General features: G+C 45.1%; 1 protein-coding gene across 10 annotated transcripts in view; it reads left to right on the top strand.

Moving 5' to 3' along the window:
• Positions 1 to 1,400: 1,400 nt before the first annotated feature.
• MPDZ (multiple PDZ domain crumbs cell polarity complex component) overlaps positions 1,401 to 6,000 on the top strand; it is a 100,280-nt gene continuing 95,680 nt past the window's right edge. For 6 of the 10 annotated variants that reach the window (XM_069000807.1, XM_069000810.1, XM_069000803.1 and 3 more), the window contains exon 1: positions 1,593 to 1,614. The gene's annotated coding sequence lies outside the window, so the exon portion shown is untranslated. Of the gene's footprint in view, positions 1,432 to 1,591; positions 1,615 to 6,000 lie in introns of those variants that run through there. The other 4 variants (XM_069000802.1, XM_069000800.1, XM_069000801.1 and 1 more) reach the window with 3 other exon arrangements.

Below are 6,000 nucleotides of genomic sequence, written 5' to 3'. Positions count from 1 at the left end.
CACACAAAGTTGGTAGGACAGTTATAGAGCATTCAATGTCCTAGCTATAGCAGAGCCTCTGTTTGGTTAAAAAGCAATATGCTTACCAGCATATGCCAGACAACAAGGGAACAAGGGAAAAGAATTACTTTTCTTAGTTAAAAAGTGGAAGAACTATTGTTAAAAAGGTGTAATTAAATGCATATTTCAGTATTCAGCAGAGGAAAAGGCAGCTAATCATTTGGAGTTTTTCAATCCACCAGCTGTAACAAGAGCAAGCAAGAGAAATATTGTTTAGTGATTCAAATTTTTTCAGAATTCAGTTTTCTAAATAAAATTAAAAATGTACAAAGGGCTGGGTTTCTTAAAGTTTACCTGTTAAGTGTCCTGCTAATTAAAGTTTTTGTAGTGGGATTGCATTTATTGATACTCTTGAAAATAGATAGGGCAGTATTCCATTCTATCTTCATAACATTAGGTTTCCTTAAAAAGTTTGTGTGACCAAAAAAAACCCAAAAAACCAAGCCAACAACCAAACACTTCCACCCCCTCCCCCCTGAATATGACGACACTTAAGATTAAAATCTGTTTGGAAAAAGAACCGAACCAAGACAGAAGGCAAGCAGACAAAATGTTCACGGAGCTTCTGCAGATTCAGAGTCAACATGCCTGGTGGACAGCCGGGGTCCATCTCCCTCTGCAGGGGGTTTACCTCAGTTGAGCCGCCTGAGAGCATCTACACCAAAAAATTATCTTTTGTAAAGGAAAAGGTGAAGCCGTGACCCTGATGACATTTGCTAGAAGTGAACAAACAGCAAAACAATTACACCTTTAGCTGAACTTATGTTTTGCGGGTTTTTTGCAAACACCTCTGCATTATGTGCTTTATTCTTAGACATATATATATGAAAGCCACAGCACCTTCCTTACAAAATTTTAGTTAACACACCAACCAGCCGCTGCATCGAGGGAAAAGCCATCCCTTCGTTAACTCTGTGACCTTATAAATAATTTTGTCTAACTTCATCATGTGTTGTTTGTTGATCTTGGCATTTTAATTTTTTTTAACATTTCCAAACATTTCCTATTTTCCTCCCTTCCAGGCCAGGCTCATCTTGTTCCACCAGAAGGGGTATGGCCGATGGCCGGGCTGGCAGCAAGCGGAGCCAGGCCCGGCCTCAGGCGGCACCGCACCACCGGAGAGAGGCAAGGGCCAGCCTGCCGCCGCCTTCACTTCACGTGCGAACCGGGGGGGTAAACAGGGGCAGCCCGGCTCCCCCGTCTCATCTCGGCAAGGCGTGCACTCCGGCAGCCGCGGGGAGACAAACTTTGTGGGAAGGGCCGCGACGCGACAGGCCGGGAGAGACGGGGCCGAGACCCCCAAGCGTGCCCCGCAATCCCCTGGATACCCCCGCCCACCGTCGCTGCGGGCGGCCGCCCCAGCCCTCCCCGGTGAGACCCGCGGGAGGGGGGTGCTGCGGCGGCCCGGGGGGGCGGCGGGGCAGGATTAGGTTTCAGGCCGCCGGGGCGTGCCCGAGCGCGCTGCCCCCACGGCGCGGCTCGCTCAGCGCCGCTACTCGGGGGCGGGAAGGGCGGAGAGCGGGGCCGGGCGGCGGGGCCCACCGAGCCGCTGGGGTAAGCAGGGTGCTGGGCCGGGCGGCGGGGAGCGGGGCGAGCTGGCCCGCGTCGTTCTGTGGGGATGCGGGCCGGGGAGGGTGGGGATGCGGGCCGGGGAGGGCCCGCCGCGTCGCTGGAGTTTGAACGGCCTTTTAAAACGCGTTTGTCTCTCCAAGTTTTATTTATTATTGTCCATTTGATCCGACGGGCTTTGCCGGGGGGGCTGGAGGAGGAGAGAGGCCGTGGAGCTGCGGGCGGGAGGGCTGAGCCTGTTACTGTGTCCCGGCACATCCCCCTTTTCTCGCCCCCAGCCGGCCGCGGGCGGTGAGAGCGGCTGTGGGAGTCGGGCTGGGTCGGGGCTCCGGCCTGCGGCGGGCGGCCCGCGGCTCGGGCGGCCTGGCGGAGCGTTGTCCTCACGTAAACAAAAGCCGAACCTCCCCTCACATCCTCAGGGAGCCCTGCTGCCCGTTCGCGCATTCCGTTTTCACCCCCTGCGAGTGTTTCGTGACGGGAGGAGGTGTCCTCATCTGTCGCCGTTGCCACAGACCTTGCGGGCGGCCGCGGCCCTCGCCCGGCACTTGTGGGCGGCGGCGGCTCCGGCGCTGACACTCGCTGGGAGCCAGAGCCGGACCGGAGGCCCCGGCGACACTGGCGGTGTCCTCCGGCTCCAGACGGGGCGGCGGCCGCGGCTTCTCGGGACTGGTACCTGTTACCGTGCTGATATCGGCGCTCCCCGCAGGTCCGGCCCCGCTGTAGCGCTCCAGCCGCTTCCCCGTGCGCGTTTAAACGTAACGGGTTTGGCTGGGTGGAAGCGGAGGGCGAGGGGCGCCCGCGGTTGTACCCTTTGATGAGTTTGGGTGCGCAAAGAAAAGGGATGGATCGTTTCTCGTGTCCCTCCTTGCTGCCAGCACCTCCCTAAGTTACTGGAAAGAGTAGGAAGAGGAAAGAAAAAGAAAAACTCACAAAGCCGACCTTTTGAACTCCGTGTACAGCACTTAACAAATTTGATTTGCCACTTGGCTGAGAAATGTTGTGGTTTTATTTTTGTTTCCTTTTCCTTGTCGTTTGCTTTTGTAAACACTGCCTCGTCCAGTTGTATTTTTGTGTCTTAATACGTGTAGAAGATTTTTCTCACTATAAACTGTTGGATAGAAAACGTCCTTACTTGCTTTGGTGCCAGAGGGGGTGTCAGGAGTCTGTCGCTGTAGGAGAGCAGTGATTTACTGAAATCAAGCGGAAGGGTCTGAATTCTGCAGTAGCAGAAGTTCTATTGTGTGATGTCTTGTGGTTTCCATATCGCCACTGCGTTTTACAAGATAACAGCGACTGGTTCGTAGGGAAGAATCTAAACTGGAAAAGGAAACTGGAAAGTGGTAAAATAGTTTTTGGGCGTGTTACTTGATGCTTCTGTGGAAATTGAAAGTAATTGGAACACTAGGAGAAAAGAATGCAAGTGGAAAATATCTAAGGACATACCTTAACAAGGAGGATTTTTTAGACAGAGAACATCAATTTTCTTTATTGTTATGCATTTTTAGCTTGCTTATTTTTATCTCTCCTATCTTGTTAACAGTAACATGCATGTAACATTTAGTGATTAACCTGGTGTTCCTAATGGTATCCTTAGTGCTTTGAAGAAGCTTTTCACTAGGAACTGGATACATTCTCCCCTCTTCGCATGAGGAAAGTTAGATCAGTATCAGCACTAGGGAAAGAGAACTGCGCTACTTACATACTAATGGATGATCTTTTTGTTCCACCTGGTCCTGGTCTGTGAATTCTTCAGAGGGGAATGCCTTACAGCTTCTCAGTCATGCAGATAGCTGTAGATGGTTTTAACAAGTAATATTTTATTCAGTATATTGCGGACCATTTTAAAGACCTTTTAAATCTCTGCTCCATGTTTCACATAAAAAAATTCTAAAATTCTGTGAAGTGCGCCCAGTACATTTTCTAATTGGCTTTATATTTGAGCATTCTGGTGAAGCACTTTTGGCTAATACAATGCCATGCTGGCAGGATACTGTATCATCATTGATGAGGATAGTTTTGTTTCACTGCTGGTGTTCTCAACAAGTCAATACAAAAATATGCTATTTTTGCCTAGGCAATATTAAAGTATTTCTTTTATAGGCTTTTCAGACCCTGTCCTTGCATCTGAGATCCCTTGCACAGTGGTCTTGTTACACAGTGTTATGATTTTCTGTATAAGTCACTTGTTATTGTCACAATACACAAAGAGAAATTTACATTTTCAGTTTGTAGGGAACTTGGTGACTCTTTGTTGATGCTTACTGGCAGCTGTTCAGAGAGGCTTTGTATTTATTCATTTATGTATGCTGTTTTCACCTCTGTGAAGAATCCAGTATACATTGAGGTGCAACTGCTGTAACATCTATGCTTCATCAGGTTTAATTGAATTTAATGAATATGGTAATCAATTGCCTATGCTTGAAAACGTAAAGAGGTAATATTAACCATACCTGTATTTCATTAATTCAGTATACCTAGTGTCCCATATATTCTGCATATGCTAAAAAGTTGCTTTTCGGCTTCTGAAGCTGATGTAGACGGATTCCAATTGATCTTAATTTAAGATATTTACTGAAAAAATACTTTTTTGTAAAAGATGATCTGTTTGTTTCATTAACAAAAAACTCCCAAACAAATCCCACCAGAAGCACCCTATGTTGTTGTTTTTGGAATGGTCTTTACAAATCGCTTTTGAATACACTATATCATACACATTTATCAGTAGGTGAAATCATTATGGATAAATTAGGCCCATTTCCCAGATGCAATTATTAGTTGAATGTCAGTTAACATGGATGTTATATCTTATGCTGATGTAGGTCTTCTTACAGTGTTACAGAACATTATTAATTATACACAGTGAACAGATTGCCAGTTCGTGGCATTTTTAAGTTTCTTTAATATATTAGTGTGATGTGTACAGAAGGCTAAAGGTAGTTGAATGTTCAAAATCCTGTTTTCATAGTTTATTCAAAGTACATGATGCTGTTCAGCTCTATCACAGAACTTCTCTTCAACATACAGAGCCACTACATCTCTCTATTTTTGATGCATTTAACATTTTGCTAAATTTCAAGAGGCTAGTAATGTCCTTTCAAAGTGCTTAGTCTTAATATAAGCTGTGCAGTACTGCCTTTTTATTTCTGCTTTGAATGTTTCAGAACAATTTTCATTAGCATAGCTTTTAAATGTAAATGCCAGGCATCTCTTGCTTGCTTGTTACATTCCAGGTAGTTGGTGAAACTCTGCTTTGTTCCTTGTGGAACAGTGCACATTAATTTTGCTTGTATTAAATCCTTAAATTTGAATCCGTTCTCTCTTTTGTCATCCAGAAGTCCTCAGTCTAGAGTCTCTTGGCTGATGTAAACAAGTGGTTGATGTTAATTTGGCAAGCTTGCATCCTGTCAATAAAATGGTAGGCTAGCCTTTTTTCCCCTTCTTTCTTCCTGTCCACTTTTTGTTTATTCTCTTTTCCCTGTTGGTCATTGCACTCTGGCATTTATTTTCACACCTTTTGTGTGCTTAAGAAAGTGCTGTATGCAGCAGCAAAATTGCATTTGTGACAGTGGAAAAATACCTAGAAAAAATATGTAGAAAAGCATGAGATCTTTCTATTTACTGTGAATAGTTTCCCCTGCCTTAATTTTGACCACGTTAGTTCTCCTCCTGGTAGTAGCCAGCATTCAAGAGCTAACTGGGAAAAATGGAAGAACTCTTAGAATCTGCAGGCAAAGCAGAAACTTTAGCAGTAATTAGTATCTCCCACTTCCTGCGTGGTTTTGTTTCCATTCCTGCACCACACAGTGCTAATGCAATATGCCTATTTGAGTGATAGCCAGAGAACTGGGGAGGAAGATGATATGGGATAAAAATCAAGTACTAAAGGATATCTCTAGCACAGACAAATCCAGGCCAAATTGTTGGATTAGCAGTTTCAAAATACTCTTTTTAGCAGCTAAAAAATGCATGTTGTGGTCACCTTGCTGCTTAATTGAAATAGATTTAATTTTAATCTCATGCAACTCCAAGCCAAAGTTTGGGCCTAGAGATCACTCTTAAGATAGGCATTTCCTCTGTATTCTCAGAGCGCTTCAAGTAATGCAGGAGCTACAGGGAAAGCCTATTACTGTGTTTTCTATCTTTGGCATTTCATGTTTCCTAATCCAGTGCTATGAGCATTAGCTTCCAAGGTATTATCTGAAATGGCTTTGCAAAATAGTAGGTGGAGTAGGTTTCCTTGTAGAAACTAATCAGGTGTGAAAGAATGATCAATGGAAATGGGTCATCTTTCTATTTTTGTGAATCTTTTGTCTGTTTAGCTAAATGCCTTCTGTGATTGCAGTGGAAAGGAGGTGATCAAATAAATTTTGG

This window comes from Aphelocoma coerulescens (genome assembly GCF_041296385.1).
Source record: "Aphelocoma coerulescens isolate FSJ_1873_10779 chromosome Z unlocalized genomic scaffold, UR_Acoe_1.0 ChrZ, whole genome shotgun sequence".
NCBI lineage: Eukaryota > Metazoa > Chordata > Aves > Passeriformes > Corvidae > Aphelocoma > Aphelocoma coerulescens.
Note: the sequence above shows the minus strand (reverse complement) of the source record. Positions and strands in the feature narration are given on the sequence as shown.